Source organism: Panthera uncia, assembly GCF_023721935.1.
Source record: "Panthera uncia isolate 11264 chromosome C1 unlocalized genomic scaffold, Puncia_PCG_1.0 HiC_scaffold_3, whole genome shotgun sequence".
NCBI classification, from domain to species: domain Eukaryota; kingdom Metazoa; phylum Chordata; class Mammalia; order Carnivora; family Felidae; genus Panthera; species Panthera uncia.
In genome coordinates this window covers 64993634-65010954 of record NW_026057584.1, presented here as the reverse complement: position 1 = coordinate 65010954, position 17321 = coordinate 64993634, and the positions used below count along the sequence as shown (strand labels likewise).

At 37.4% G+C, this 17321-nt stretch overlaps 1 pseudogene; it reads left to right on the top strand.

The window, feature by feature from the left end:
- Positions 1–9810: 9810 nt before the first annotated feature.
- LOC125910918 (superoxide dismutase [Cu-Zn]-like) lies at positions 9811–10258 on the top strand (annotated as a pseudogene).
- Positions 10259–17321: the final 7063 nt, after the last annotated feature.

The window sequence follows — 17321 nt, the reverse complement described above, 5'->3', positions numbered from 1 at the left end:
CAATTCCTTATATTTGCTCAGATCAGAATGACAGAATATGTTATACGTTTTTTACTCCAGTCCCTTGTAATTAAGAGAAGGAAGTTAAATGTCTACAGGCTTTTATTTTATTTTGATGAAAATTGGGAAAATGAGCCATCCTTTCAAATAGTTTATATTGTCCTTTTATGTAAGTCCAACTGTAATTTATTATAATTTGCATCATTCAGGTCATATTTCACAATTTTAATTTGTTGATCTCTCTCGAGTTTGACTTTTATGAAAGATGTCCCAATTTCTGGGCACTGGTCAGTCCCATAAATTTATAACTTGCTTTAACCTCAAAGAAAATATTCACATTGTCCAGCATTATGGTGGAGGGAGAAAATGAAAAGGATACTTGAAAGTAAAGTAATATTTATAAACTTAAAATTTATCAAAATGCTTTTGCACATTGAATGGTCTCCAGATGATATATATAAATAGGGAGTTCAAGCCTTCTGTAGAATAGAATAGAGGAAATCAATGAACAATTTCTTTAATTCTCTGGTCTAGTCAAGGAGGCCTATCTTTAACTGTCAGACTTATTGTCACTTGGTTGAAGGGTAGCAATAAGTTGAGGTATCATGTTGCTTTCCACCACTGTGTAAGTTATTAGAGAAGCTACTTTAAAGAAATATTTACTGAATTCCTTCTAAAGAATGACAGCTTATTCCTACTAACTCCTGTCAGACAGGATACTGCCCCTTCATTCTGCAGTTTGTAACTCTCCAGGAGCTCATAATCATAAGTGAAAGCAAATGGAAATCATTCCTTCCTACTGAAGTGTAGAAGTTGCATTGCCATCAGTCATAGCTATGTGGCAAATGTTCCCAGAGAAGGAAGAATTAAACAGGGATGAGGAAGATTCTCAGCTAGATCATTTTGGAACTCTGATGACTGGATCATTTTCAAATTGCAAGGAAATTAACTTAAAATGATTTCCACTTATACCTTAAAGTGCATATCATGTGATCTTTAAAATCAACATATTTTTGTATGTTTTTGTTGTGCAAATGTTAGTATCTAATTTTATACTAGGTTTTTAATTATAAAGCAATATATGAACATATCACCAAAAGCAAATAGTGCAAAAGAGTATAAAATTGGAAATCTATTATTCCATTCCTATGGTTACTAGTATCTCTTCCCTAAAATAATGGCATTATCAGGGTTTTAGGTTTGCTGGGTTTTTTTTATTTTTCCTGAAACATGTTTCTATATATACAAACATGTATATGTGCGTGTATGTAAAAAATTTATATTATACAATCATATATATAAACTTCTGTGTACTTTGTTTTTATTCTAGCTCTAAGAACAGTTTATCTATGGGTATGTTCAAATGAATTTCTCTCCCTCCCTACATGCATGGACACGCCATGCTCAAATACATACATATATAACAATGTAGATGTTTAATAAAAGTTTTCTAAAGGGTCTCAAATGGACATCGTGATATGTACAAACTTTATTTAACTCAGTCTCTCATATTTTCCAGCTAGAGGGAGCATAACTCCCAATTTGAGATTCAGAATTTTTAAATTTTAGAATATGAAAATCTTCTGATTTTAGAATTAGAAGTTTAGATTTTAGTTCACAAATATTTGATTCTGTAACTTGTTCAATATTCTTATACCTCTCTCTTCCCTTTACCTTTGTTTAATAAACTGTTGTTTCTAAGGACTAACCCAAATACTAATTCCTCAATGAATTCATCATTACATATATAATTTCTTTATTCTCTTGTGCTTTACACACCTACCATGTAATTTAGCACCTAATAATAATGGTATTATAGTTCCATTTTATTGGCTTTTGTATTCATCAGAGTACCTTGACTAGCCTAAAGATTAATAAACATCCATTGATTGATCAGGGAAACAAATCATAATTAAATCAGCAAATCCATTCAGCCAGTAGAGCCACATGTAACAACATAGCCAAGTAAATCCATTTCTAGAAGTGGTTTTCAGTCTGAAAATCACTGCTATATTTTACTGCCTTTCTATTGCACATTTCTAAAGATGAGTAGGAGTGTCAGGTGCAATCTTTGAAGTAAATATAGAAGCAATTAGATTTTTTTATTCCTTGTCTTATCATATTTTTCTGATAAAGAATTCTGTGCAGTGGTATAACTCAATCGCCTTCCAGTGGATGGTGCTTCAGTTCAATTCAGTCTTGAATCTGAGGCTTCTCCATAAGGTTAGTTGCAGTAACTGTGGTGTTCCTGAGGGAAGCACATCAGGATCCCTGCTTCTTCAGATGGTGCTGAGCACGCATAAGAAGAAAAAAGAACTGTATCAGCCCTGGAGTTTCAGCATCGGAGTGTGATTCCAGAAATACTTTGACACTATAAATCTGAAAAAAAATTAGGTCAAGTGGATTGAAAATGAAGCTCTACCTTGCTCATTTTTGATCACTATAGAATGAAGCTGTACACTGCTCTCTAAAGTCTGAAATTGAGTTCTTACAGGTGGATTTATTGGGAATTACTTAGATATAGGACAGAAGAAGAGGAGACCAAAGAGAGAAGAATGAAAGGAGAGGTCAAAAAGGGGTCATTATATTCTCTCCTCTACACTTCAGATACCTGTTATTTTTTACCTTGCTCTATATATGCAATGAAAAAATCTATATCAGTAATTCCAATAGTATGGTTATGTATTCTAGAAATTAAAGTGAATATTTCTTTAATCAACTTAAAAAAAAACTTATAACATTGGTTTGCTAAAATTTTCCAAGCATTTCTGAAAGTTACAGTGAGAAGCTCACAGCATGCAACTTAAAGATGTTTTTCCTTAGAAAGCCTAAGACTGGGGGAGCCCGGGTGGCTCAGTTGGCTAAGCATCTGACTTTGGCTCAGGTCATGATCTCACTGTTTGTGAGTTCAAGTCCCACAACAGGCTCTGTGCTAACAGCTCAGAGCCTGGAGCCTGCTTCGGATTCTGTGTCTGCCTCTCTGCCCCTCTCCCACTTACACTGTCTTCTAGCTCTGTCTCAAAAATAAATAAACAGTAAAAAAAATTTAAAAAAGAAAGCCTATGACCGTGTATGTGTAGAATTTGAACAAAATTCATCATATGTTGCTGTTTGGCTGGTGCTGAAGCCATAGCAAATGCCATCAGTGCATCTTACACTGTGACATTGGCTTAAAAGATACTCCTTTTTCTTTCAAGTTTCCTCAATATAAGGCAATTCTTATTTTAATGCTGAATAGCTTAATCATCTAAGTTTTTTAAATAGGAAATCAATATAGTTCTCAGTAACACTTTTTTCTAATGTGATATATATGCGTGTTTTATAATATACATGCTAATTGTGTCTATATCTACCTATATCATAGGTTTATTAGGAAGCTTAGATGAGTTAAATTTTAAACACTTTGAATAGTAATTGGCACATGGTAAAAGCTTGCACAGTGATTATAATGATATAACTTGAGATCAAATTTTTGAAATCAAATTTTTTTAGTTGATTTGTAACACCTTTTTTTTTTCAAGATTAAATTCTGTTCAACGGGAACCCTCTTGCACTATTGGTGGAATGCAAACTGGTGCGGTAGCTCTGGAAAAGAGTGTGGAGGTTCCTCAAAAAATTAAAAATAGAACTACCCTATGACCCAGCAACAGCACTACTAGGAATTTACCCAAGGGATACAGGAATGCTGATGCATAGGGGCACATGTACCCCAAAGTTTATAGCAGCACTTTCAACAATAGCCAAATTGTGGAAAGAGCCTAAATGTCTATCAATTGATGAATGCATGAAGAAGATGTGGTTTATATATAGAATGGAATACTAGTTGGCAATGAGAAAGAATGAAATCTGGCCATTTGCAGCAATGTGGATGGAACTGGAAGGTATTATGCTAAGTGAAATAAGTCAGTCAGAGAAAGACAGATACCATATGTTTTCACTCATATGTGGATCTTGAAAAATTTAACAGAAAACCATGGAGGAAGGGAAGGGGGCAAAAAGTTACCGAGAGGGAGGGAGGCAAACCGTAAGAGACTCTTGGATACTGAGAACAAACTGAGGGTTGATGTGGTTGGGGGAGGGGAAAGTGGGTGATGGGCATTGATGGACACTTGTTGGGATGAGCACTGGGTGTTGTATGGAACCAATCTGTCAATAAGTTATGTAAAAAAATTAAAATCTATTCTATTTAAATGTTTAAGAAGCCACAATAATAATGATCACTAGTTCATGATATAAGAATATGTTTAACCATCTTACATATATAGTGCAAGCCTACTGCTACTCCCCTCCCAATTTAGGGGATCCCTATTTGTTATCAAGGTGGACATATTACTTATTTTCCATCAGAAGCCATTCCCCCTGGTCTAGGTTTTGACAGGGTGGGAATTTCCAGGAATCTTTTTTTCCTAATCTAGAAGGTTATATTTCCAAGGTCATTGAGTTAGTTATTATGGAAGCACTGCTTTGGTTATTATGATGATCAGAGTTCAAAGCAGAAATGGAATTGTATTTTCTTTGTGTTTGCGGATAGGAGGCAGTAGAAGAATGTCAATAAAGGACATACTATTTTTGGAATCTAATGGTAAAAGTAAAAGCTGTACCTTATAAGAAGTTCTGCCTACAGTAGGCACCTGCTTCCCAGCATGTAAGAACAATATTGCCTCTCAGCTCAAGTCCAAGTGGATTGTCAAAGCAGTTCTGGTATTCAGAAGACCTGATAGGAGCTGCACTACACATATAAGGATCCTGTCTAGCTCTTTTTTTCACATTTTTTGAACTCACAGCAGCTTAAACTTTAGAATGACACTGTGACAGGAGACTGACTCAAATTCAGCAGGAATAAGCTTTGAAAACAGACCTTTTCTGTCAGTGTTTGATTCAGAAACAACATAGTGTGGGTCTGAAATGTCCTGTAAGTATGAAAGGGACTAAAAATTTAAAAGCAGCTAAAGGAATATTACCTGCATGAAACAGGGGCATTGACTGACACATGTCCTCTCCTGATAGAGATTGAGGTTAAAATAACCTAGAAAAAAGCTTGGACTTAAAAGCAAGGGAACTTCAATTCACTTGAGCCTTAAAACCGAGGTAAGAAATGAGAAAGATCTTACATATCTATTTTCCTAGGCAGAACAGTAATCGATGGTATTGCTGTAGTTTTATGGTGGTTGTTCTTTAGATTGTTTTTTGACTCCTTTAAAGACAAGAACCAGGTGACTACCTAAAACAGGGTTTCACAAACTGCAGTGTGCATCTGAATAGCATACAAAACCAGTGGTCCTCAGTGAAATTGTTCAAGTCACTGATAAATACAAAAATGTAAAGTTTACAAATGTAAAGTTTTACAAACTTTACACTTAAGTTTGTGATTAGTGTACATATCTGGTTGAAGAGTTATATAGGGTATATTTCACATGCTGTTCAACTCCCCTGGTGCAAGCTGTGTTCTGGGCATGTGTGTTAAGACTATGTATCTGTTTATGACAAATTTGAAATAACAGGGGGGAAAAACCCTGGTCTCTCACTAAGGTAGGTTTAGAAGCATTGACCTGGATGGTATGAGAAACTTGCATACCTTAAACTACTATAATAGAGCATGAAGTGGCTGCATTACTTGCTTTCTTGCGTTCTTGTGTTAAGGCATTTTAGGCTCTTAAAACACAAGTTATTTATGGAAGGGGTCATAGTAGATGCTCCCTTGTGAAGTTTATATATATATATATATAAGTTTATATATAACCCCTGCTTCAGGAACAGAGTATCTTTTTCCCCTGATGCTGGGAAATGTTGACTGCTGATGGCTGGCAGCTGAGTATTCCCTCCTGATGTTTGTTCTGGGTGGAAAAGTGCTGCATCACCTAATAACATGCCCCTTCTCCTGCGGCTGTCTAAATACAATGACTATTTTATGTGGGCGTATAACAAGCTGGCCCTTTTGCCTCAATTTGAAGCAACCCTTTGGGACCATCTCAGTGTCATACCTCCCCAAGGCATCAGCTGAGGCCTCTGTTGTGACTGCATCCCAGCCAAACCTTTTCCTTACCTCAGTCTTGTTGTCTTTACACCCCCACAGCTGTCGATCTCAATAGCACTTTCCAATGAATTTCCTGTATGCAGATTTACACCTCAGAACACTCTCTAGTGAAACCAAGCTTTGCCAAGAAGTATCACGATGATTTGTTGAGTGATATTTTCATTCATCAAGCTAGCCTTAATAGAGAATCAGGCCATAAGACAGTGGGAAAATGAGTCTGGATTTTCCCGTCATAGAGCTCTGCTTGGGATTTCAGGGCTGGTAGTGGCTCAATACTGAACAGATAAGAAATACAAAGCCCTAAACTCTATTTTAATCACAGTACATTACCTAAGGAAGTGAAATTGGGCATGATAAAACTTTTTATTCAAAAGAGCTCAAAGACATCCTTTCATATTTAAAAAAATCTTCATAATTAATTGAGTTTTATCACATCGCTCTAACCTCACCTGAGATTTCTGAGTCATGAGGCTCCAGCTGCTCTAGTAGTAAGCCATGCCACTAACCATGTCCAGAGGACTCTTTATGATTTATGTTATATGTAAATTGCAATTTACATTATGATTTATTTCTGTTATTGCAAGGTGCTCTTTAGACAGGCAGCATCACCATCACCTGAGATCCTGTTAGAAATTCAGAATCTGAGGCCCTTCCCAGACTTACTGAATTGGAACCTGCACTTTAAAAAAGATCGCTGGGTAATTCTTATGCATACTGGTGTTTGAAAAACATTGCTCTATGTGACTGAAATCTTCTGGAGTTCTTAATATTTAAGCTTACATGGCTGTACCAAACAGCCCTGATATTAGAGGCAAGTTCTGCAATGCTGTCTTCATCATTTACTCCAACCTCTATCATGGTATTTACTTCATATAAGAAAGTTGGAGATGGAGTGAGCTGAGGCCAGAATGATAATACACACACACACACACACACACACACACACACACACACACAGATTGCTCTTTCAAATCCAGAAACTTTAATAAGTGAAGAGAAAATAGCTACACACACCTAAAGGAAAATAGCAGTTTATTAGGATACAGCCCAAACTCTAACATGATTTACAAGAAAAAACCCACATACATGTACTTCTTTTTTCAGTCTTTTGCTGCCTCCCACTTCTGCTAAACACACACACACACACACACACACACACACACACACACACACACACACATCTAAACTGCTAGGCTGATCTATTTTCAGTGTCATCCTGAGCATTGCATGAATTGTCTCTTTCTGAAACATTCTTCATTTCATATTCTTTTCACCTAGAAAATTTATACTTCAAATTTTATATAGATATCCTTTTTCCCCCAGAAAGCCTTCTGTAACTCCAACAGAATCCTGTATTTCCCCCAAATTGTTGCACAACATAGTGAGAGTCTGACTCATTAAGCTGAAACCTTGGTTTAGCACTGGACTCAGCCCAGTGCCTAAGCATGTACTGAATGAATAAACAAATAAATAACTTAATGTAAGTTATGTAAGTAGGTTTATTATTTTTATATTGCTAAATAACAAAATTACCACAGACATGGAAGCTTTCAACAAATATACTTACTATCTTATGGTTTTCATGGCTCAGGAGTATACACATGGCTTAGTGAGGTTCTCTGCAAGACTGCGGTCAAGGTGTTAGCCAGTGTAGGGTTCCTATCTCGAGACTCGAGTGGGGCAGTCTGCTTCTAAGCTCTCTCAAGTTGTTTTCATTGCCTTGCAACTGTATGATTTATGGCAGCTTGCTTCTTCTAAGCTAGGGAAAGATGGAGATAGAGATAGTGGCACAAAGATTGCAACACTCATTACGTTTTTGCATCCATTTGGTTAGAAGCAAGCCATAGGTACTGGCCCACCATACAGAAATTACACAAAGATGTGGTTGTAAGATCATAGGTAGTCTGTTCACCACAAAAGGTATTGTTAAAATTTGTGCTTGTTTTTCCTGTCATTTTTTACATTTATTTTTTTGAATAAACTTTTCCAATATGAGATTAAAATTAGTGGCCTGTAAAGTAATTGCAGAGAGATTTTCTCAATTCTATTTCCTTCTCTTTAAATCTCTGCAGTTGGGTTATATAACTCTGACTAAACCCAATCCTCTCTCTAGAGATGGTTCCCCTATTCCACGGGAAAACACTGCTTGCCTGCCAGATGGATATAACATATTTATCTTCCTGACTTGAGTCTTCAAATATGTTTTTCGTTTCTGCTAACCTTAGTCAATAATCAAGTTGTTTGCCAAGCTGAAAATTTAAGGCTGGTTGGCAGCATTATGTAATTCTCATACTCTTTTTTCACTTCTATAGTTTTATTTTTCTCCCATTCCTCTGATTGTTTCTAAAGAGCTGGTAACAAGCTATCAGGCACCTGTGTCTTTCAAAAGGGAAGAATTTCAAATTTTCCTATGCCAAAGGTGTACATTTTCCACATGTACAACTAAACATCTTCTGTATCTGTAGAAATAGTTTACATCATCTTGAGACCCACTTTAGTTTTAGTCCTTCAAAAAAATAAATCACACCTATTTATTTCTTTGGCAGAATGATTGATATTAAGATAAAGATAGCATGAATAATAGTTTTGATTATTACATTTAAGGAAACATTCTTCACTTGCTAGTAATATGGTGGATGATTATTCAAACTGGTTGCATCTTTCCAGTGAGTGGACTTTTTCATATTCATGATACATGCATGTGCATGTATGTGCTTTAAATTTTTTCTGCCATTCCAATCTACAGTACTTCAAACCTTAATTCAAACCCTTCCTCTTCAATACATAAATTCTCAAATTATGGTTTGAATAGGATTTGTGGTTGTTATTGTCAAGGCGGTCACTACTAGCGTGCCCCCAATTTTTAAAAGAACAAGAAATTACTGCCAATCCAACCCAAATTTTGAAAATAAATAAAATTTAAATATAAGAGAACATAATATGAAAAGTGGAAAATAGAAATATTAAACCTAAATGATTTATGCTAATGTTCTTTAATTATGTAGAAAGATGAGAGCGTTATTTATTATAGACTTCATTAATACAAGTATACCTGTGAACGATTTGAGGGTAACCACTAAAACTTTAAATATAGTATCTACACAAGGAGTAGGGAAAAGGAAATAGAGAAATTTACTTTACTTCAGTGAAAATAATGAAATATAGAAGGAGATATGAATTAATGCAAATTAAAATTACAGGTAAGTGAAGATATAGAAATAAATGTACACATAAAAGTTGATTATTTTCATCTGGTAAAGAAACACTCTACAATTAGATGAGACAAATCTACCTAATTTTTATTTTCATTAGATACACTTAAACCTAATGACCCTAGAAAGGGTGAAACTTAAAACATATAATGGCCCTAGAAAGAGTGAAACTTAAAACATAGAAAGTTAATATGGTACCAATAAAATCCCATGCCACCACCTCTCCCCTCCCTACCATAAAGAATCTAGGACTAGCACTATTAATATCAGATAAAATAGCATTTAATAGCACCAAGCATTTCCTTGGTGAAATTAGTGATTTTAGGACTGAGGCAAGAAAACCTTACAAGAAGGGCCTGGAGCATCTTGTAGTACCAGAAATTAAGGAAATGCTAAGAACAAGCAAAGACCACACAAAAAAGTCACAAGGTAGCAAAATAAATTAAGTGGTATTGGATTATTATCCAAATTATAAAATAAATATCTGTGGAGGCTGGCGACTTCTGTGCCATCCTCCACAGCCCTGGGAGCCTGAACTGAAGTACATCCTTTGGAGTCACGGAGATGAAGGCCGTGTGCATGCTGAAGGGCCAGTGCCCAGTGGAGGGCACCATCCACTTCATGCAGAATGAAAGTGGGCCTGCTAGAGATCAGGAACCATTACAGGATTGACAGAAGGTGAACACGGATTCCACATCCATTAGTTTAGACACAGTACTCAAGGCTATACCAGTGTATGTCCTCACTTTAATTCTCTATCCAAAAACACAGTGGGCCAAAAGTTTAAGAGACCATGTTGGAGACCTGGACAGTGTGACTGCTGGCAAGGATGGCCAAAGTGTCTATGGAAGATTCTGTGATTGAAGTCTCAGAAGACCATTCCCTCACTAGCCACACAATGGTGGGCCATGAGAAATGAGATGCCTTGGACAAAGGTGGAAATGAAGAAAGTATGCAAAAGGGAAACACTGGGAATCATTTAGCTTGTGGTGTCATTGGGATTACCAGGTAAATATTCCCTAGGGTGTGATCTGCGTCCTAACAACTCATATTTTATCTTGCTAGTTTTAGAAATTTAACTTGATAAACACTATAACCTTAAAAATAATAATATAAATAACTATCTGTGAATGCTTACTGATATAAATGACTGACTAAATGGGGGAAAAGAGACAAATATTCCATGCAGAAAATTCCCAATAATTTATGTAGATACTACACCCTGAAGGAGGGGGGGAGTATAAATCCCTATTCCTTAAGTGTTGGTTGCAAATAGTGACTTCCTTGCAAAGAGTACAGTATGGAAATGGGGAAGGAGTAACTTCACAGTAGAGAATTTTAACAAACATTACCTCAGCAAAATGATCAAGGTCAATATCAACAAATTTTATTGATAGTGTGTACTCTTACTATGATGTGATGAGAATGATTCTTGGCTTCTGTGGTCTGCCTCCCCCGAACCCATAACTCCAGTCTTATCAGAAGAAGCATGTAAGACAAATTTCAGTATGGGAACATCCTACAATATACCTGACCAAAACTCCTCAAAACTGTCAAGGTCATCGAAATTATGAGGAAATCTGACAAACTCTCACATCCAGGGAAGCCACTGTATTTCTAAGAATTGTTTGTAACTTTTATCTTTTTTTAAAATTAGCACACAGCTACCTAACAGGGTCATATATTCTGGTTAACTGTTATTCTCTGTATTAGGGTTTTCCACAGAGAGAATAAATAAAATTATATATAAATAGAAAGGGATTTATCATAGGAATTGACTAACATGATAAACAAGCTGGAAATCCAGGGGAGCCAATGGTAATTCCAGTCTGAGTCTGAAGGCCTGAGAACCAGGAGAACTGATGATATAGTTTTGGTCTAAAGGCCAGCAGTCTTGAGACCTAGAAAGAGACATTTCAGTTTGAATCTGAAGGCATAAAGAAACAATGTCCTAGTGTGAAGGCAGTTGGGCAGGAGGAATTCTCTTTTATTTGGGGAAAGGTCAGCTTTTATGTTCTGTTCAGACTTTCAATTGATTGGATGGTGCCCACCTATATTAGGAAGGGCAATCTGCTTTTATTTAGTGTATTAGTTTAAATGTTAAACTCATCTAAAAACACCCTTACAGAAACACCCAGAATAGTGTTTGACCAAACATCTTGGCGCTCAGTGGCCCAGTCAAGTTGACACATAAAATTAATCACAATATCCTGATTTCTACAAAGCTTTCGTGTATGCCGCTCAGAGTACTGATTTTCAAAGAATTTAGTAATGTACAGTACATATCACTCATTATTGGCACATTATAAGACAATTCTTGATATTAAGTTCTCTCCCATTATACTGCAAATATCTAGAAGTTCCACTGAAAGAAAATTCTCCATAAGTTTAGAACCCTGTAATAAGTTCAGACTGTTTTTCTTTATGACCTACTAGTATCTGACTTTCTTATAACTACCTATGTTAACCTGTGTTCCACTCAGATCCAACCCTAGACTGGCTATATTCTGGGATTGGTTTGGGCTGAATGAGTTATAAATATGAGTATCCTAGAAATGACTGCTTTTTACTGTGTGCTGGTGATTTGTTATATTACAGGTGAATTTCCTTGCAATTATTCTCTAATTAATCTTAATCTCTTTCTTGATTACATACACCACTCTTACCAGCTGTCTCTATCTGTTATCTCCTGGGTCCCAACTGCCACTGTATCTATCCTATTTTCTTTTTTTCTTTTTCAATATATGAAGTTTATTGTCAAATTGGTTTCCATACAACACCCAGTGCTCATCCCAAAAGGTGCCCTCCTCAATACCCATCACCCACCCTACCCTCCCTCCCACCCCCCATCAACCCTCAGTTTGTTCTCAGTTTTTAAGAGTCTCTTTTGCTTTGGCTCTCTTCCACTCTACCTCTTTTTTTTCCCCTTCCCCTCCCCCATGGGTTTCTGTTAAGTTTCTCAGGATCCACATAAGAGTGAAAACATATGGTATCTATCTTTCTCTGTATGGCTTATTTCACTTAGCATCACACTCTCCAGTTCCATCCATGTTGCTACAAAGGGCCATATTTCATTCTTTGTCATTGCCACGTAGTACTCCATTGTGTATATAAACCACAATTTCTTTATCCATTCATCAGTTGATGGACATTTAGGCTCTTTCCATAATTTGGCTATTGTTGAGAGTGCTGCTATAAACATTGGGGTACAAGTGCCCCTATGCATCAGTACTCCTGTATCTCTTGGGTAAATTCCTAGCAGTGCTATTGCTTGGTCATAGGGTAGGTCTATTTTTAATTTTTTGAGGAGCCTCCACACTGTTTTCCAGAGTGGCTGCACCAATTTGCATTCCCACCAACAGTGCAAGAGGGTTCCCGTTTCTCCACATCCTCGCCAGCATCTATAGTCTCCTGATTTGTTCATTTTGGCCACTCTGACTGGCGTGAGGTGATATCTGAGTGTGGTTTTGATTTGTATTTCCCTGATGAGGAGCGACGTTGAGCATCTTTTCATGTGCCTTTTGGCCATCTGGATGTCTTCTTTAGAGAAGTGTCTATTCATGTTTTCTGCCCATTTCTTCACTGGGTTATTTGTTTTTCGGGTGTGGAGTTTGGTGAGCTCTTTATAGATTTTGGATACTAGCCCTTTGTCCGATATGTCATTTGCAAATATCTTTTCCCATTCCGTTGGTTGCCTTTTAGTTTTGTTGGTTGTTTCCTTTGCTGTGCAGAAGCTTTTTATCTTCATAAGGTTCCAGTAATTCATTTTTGCTTTTAATTCCCTTTCCGTTGGGGATGTGTCAAGTAAGAAATTGCTACGGCTGAGGTTGTAGAGGTCTTTTCCTGCTTTCTCCTCTAGGGTTTTGATGGTTTCCTGTCTCACATTCAGGTCCTTTATCCATTTTGAGTTTATTTTTGTGAATGGTGTGAGAAAGTGGTCTAGTTTCAACATTCTGCATGTTGCTGTCCAGTTCTCCCAGCACCATTTGTTAAAGAGACTGTCTTTTTTCCATTGGATATTCTTTCCTGCTTTGTCAAAGATTAGTTGGCCATACGTTTGTGGGTCTGGTTCTGGGGTTTCTATTCTATTCCCTTGGTCTATGTGTCTGTTTTTGTGCCAATACCATGCTGTCTTGATGATGAAAGCTTTGTAGTAGAGGCTAAAGTCTGGAATTGTGATGCCTCCTGCTTTGGTCTTCTTCTTCAAAATTACTTTGGCTATTTGGGGCTTTTGTGGTTCCATACAAACTTTAGGATTGCTTGTTCTAGTTTCGAGAAGAATGCTGGTGCAATTTTGATTGGGATTGCATTGAATATGTAGACAGCTTTGGGTAGTATTGACATTTTGACAATATTTCTTCTTCCAATCCATGAGCATGGAATATTTTTCCATTTCTTTATATCTTCTTCAATTTCCTTCACAAGCTTTCTATAGTTTTCAGCATACAGATCTTTTACATCTTTGGTTAGATTTATTCCTAGGTATTTTATGCTTCTTGGTGCAATTGTGAATGGGACCAGTTTCTTTATTTGTCTTTCTGTTACTTCATTATTAGTGTTTAAGAATGCAACTGATTTCTGTACGTTGATTTTGTATCCTGCAACATTCATGTATTAGTTCTAGCAGACTTCTGGTGGAGTCTATTGGATTTTCCATGTATAATATCATGTCATCTGCAAAAAGTGAAAGCTTAGCCTCATCTTTCCCAATTTTGATGCCTTTGATTTCCTTTTGTTGTCTGGTTGCTGATGCTAGCACTTCCAACACTATGTTAAACAACAGCAGTGAGAGTGGACATCCCTGTCGTGTTCCTGATCTCAGGGAAAAAGCTCTCGGTTTTTCCCCATTGAGGATGATGTTAGCTGTGGGCTTTTCATAAATGGCTTTTATGATCTTTAAGTATGTTCCTTCTTTCCTGACTTTCTCGAGGGTTTTTATTAAGAAAGGGTGCTGGATTTTGTCAAAGGCCTTTTCTGCATCGATTGACAGGATCATATGGTTCTTCTCTTTTTTTTTTATTAATGTGATGTATCACGTTGATTGATTTGCGAATGTTGAACCAGCCCTGCATCCCAGGAATGAATCCCACTTGATCATGGTGAATAATTCTTTGTATATGCTGTTGAATTCGATTTGCTAGTATCTTATTGAGAATTTTTGCATCCATATTCATCAGGGATATTGGCCTGTTGTTCTCTTTTTTTAATGGGTCTCTCTCTGGTTTAGGAATCAAAGTAATACTGGCTTCATAGAATGAGTCTGGAAGTTTTCCTTCCCTATTTTTTGGCATAGCTTGAGAAGGATAGGTATTATCTCTGCTTTCAACGCCTGGTAGAACTCCCCTGGGAAGCCATCTGGTCCTGGAGTCTTATTTGTTGGGAGATTTTTGATGACTGATTCAATTTCCTCGCTGGTTATGGGTCTGTTCAAGCTTTCTATTTCCTCCTGATTGAGTTTTGGAAGCGTGTGGGTATTTAGGAATTTGTCCATTTCTTCCAGGTTGTCCAGTTTGTTGGCATATAATTTTTCATTGTATTCCCTGATAATTGCTTGTATCTCTGAGGGATTGGTTGTAATAATTCCATTTTCATTCATGATTTTATCTATTTGGGTCATCTCCCTTTTCTTTTTGAGAAGCCTGGCTACAGGTTTGTCAATTTTGTTTATTTTTTCAAAAAACCAACTCTTGGTTTCGTTGATCTGCTCTACAGTTTTTTTAGATTCTATATTGTTTATTTCTGCTCTGATCTTTATTATTTCTCTTCTTCTGCTGGGTTTAGGCTGTCTTTGCTGTTCTGCTTCTATTTCCTTTAGGTGTGCTGTTAGATTTTGTATTTGGGATTTTTCTTGTTTCTTGAGATAGGCCTGGGTTGCAATGTATTTTCCTCTCAGGACTGCCTTCGCTGCATCCCAAAGCGTTTGGATTGTTGTATTTTCATTTTCGTTTGTTTCCATGTATATTTTAATTTCTTCTCTAGTTGCCTGGTTGACCCACTCATTCTTTAGTAGGGTGTTCTTTAACCTCCATGGTTTTGGAGGTTTTCCAGACTTTTTCCTGTGGTTGATTTCAAGCTCATAGCATTGTGGTCTGAAAGTATGCATGGTATGATTTCAATTCTTGTATACTTATGAAGGGCTGTTTTGTGACCCAGTATGTGATCTATCTTGGAGAATGTTCCATGTGCTCTCGAGAAGAAAGTATATTCTGTTGCTTTGGGATGCAGAGTTCTAAATATATCTGTCAAGTCCATCTGATCCAATGTATCATTCAGGGCCCTTGTTTCTTTTTTGACTGTGTGTCTAGATGATCTATCCATTTCTGTAAGTGGAGTGTTAAAGTCCCCTGCAATTACCACATTCTTATCAATAAGGTTGCTTATGTTTGTGAGTAATTGTTTTATATATTTGTGGGCTCCTGTATTCGGCGCATAGACATTTATAATTGTTAGCTCTTCCTGATGGATAGACCCTGTGATTATTATATAATGCCCTTCTTCATGTCTTGTTACAGCCTGTAATTTAAAGTCTAGTTTGTCTGATATAAGTATGGCTACTCCAGCTTTCTTTTGACTTCCAGTGGCATGATAAATAGTTCTCCATCCCCTCACTCTCAATTGGAAGGTGTCCTCAGGTCTAAAATTAGTCTCTTGTAGACAGCAAATAGATGGGTCTTGTTTTTTTATCCATTCTGATACCCTGTGTCTTTTGGTTGGCACATTTGGTCCATTGACACTCAGTGTTATTATAGAAAGATATGGTTTTAGAGTTATTGTGATGTCCGTAGGTTTCATGCTTGTAGCAATGTCTCTGGTACTTTGTCTCACAGGATCCCCCTTAGGATCTCTTGTAGGGCTGGTTTAGTGGTGACGAATTCCTTCAGTTTTTGTTTGTTTGGGAAGACCTTTATCTCTCCTTCCATTCTAAATGACAGACTTGCTGGATAAAGGATTCTTGGCTGCATATTTTTTCTCTTCATCACATTGAAGATTTCCTGCCATTCCTTCTGGCCTGCCACGTTTCAGTAGAGAGATCGGTCACGAGTCTTATAGGTCTCCCTTTATATGTTAGAGCACGTTTATCTCTAGCTGCTTTCAGAATTTTCTCTTTATCCTTGTATTTTGACAGTTTCACTATGATATGTTGTGCAGAAGATCGATTCAAGTTACGTCTGAAGGGAGTTCTCTGTGCCCTTGGATTTCAATGCCTTTTTCCTTCCCCAGCTCTAGGAATTTCTCAGCTATTATTTCCTCAAGTACACCTTCAGCACCTTTCCCTCTCTCTTCCTCCTCTGGGATACCAATTATGCGTATATTATTTCTCTTTAGTGCATCACTTAGTTCTCTAATTTTCCCCTCATACTCCTGGATTTTTTTTATCTTTTTCTCAGCTTCTTCTTTTTCCATAATTTTATCTTCTAGTTCACCTATTCTCTCCTCTGCCTCTTCAATCCGAGCCGTAGTTGTCTCCATTTTATTTTGCAACTCATTGATAGCATTTTTTAGCTCCTCCTGGCTGTTCCTTAGTCCCTTGATCTCTGTAGCAAGAGATTCTCTGCTGTCCTTTATACTGTTTTCAACCCCAGCGATTAATTTTGTGACTATTATTCTAAATTCACTTTCTGTTATATTGTTTAAATCATTTTTGATCAGTTCATTAGCTGTTGTTATTTCCTGGACGTTTTTCTGAGGGGAATTCTTCCGTTTGGTCATTTTGGATACTCCCTGGAGTGGTGCGGGAGTGCGGGGCAGTTCCCCTGTGCTGTCTTGAATAACTTGCGTTGGTGGGCAGGGCCGCAGTCAGACCTGATGTCTGCCCCCAGCCTACCGCTGGGGCCACAGTCAGACTGCTGTGTGCCTTCTCTTCCCCTCTCTTCACCGTGGGGTGGTGTGGCCCATCTGGGCTACTTGCACTCTGCCAGGCTTGTGGTGCTGGGGATCTGGCGTATTAGCTGGGGTGGATGGGCAAGGTGCACAGGGACGGGAGGGGTAGGCTCAGCTTGCTTTTCCTTCGGTGATCCGCTTCAGGATGGGCCCTGTGGCACCGGGAGGGAGTCAGACCACTGGAGGGATGGATC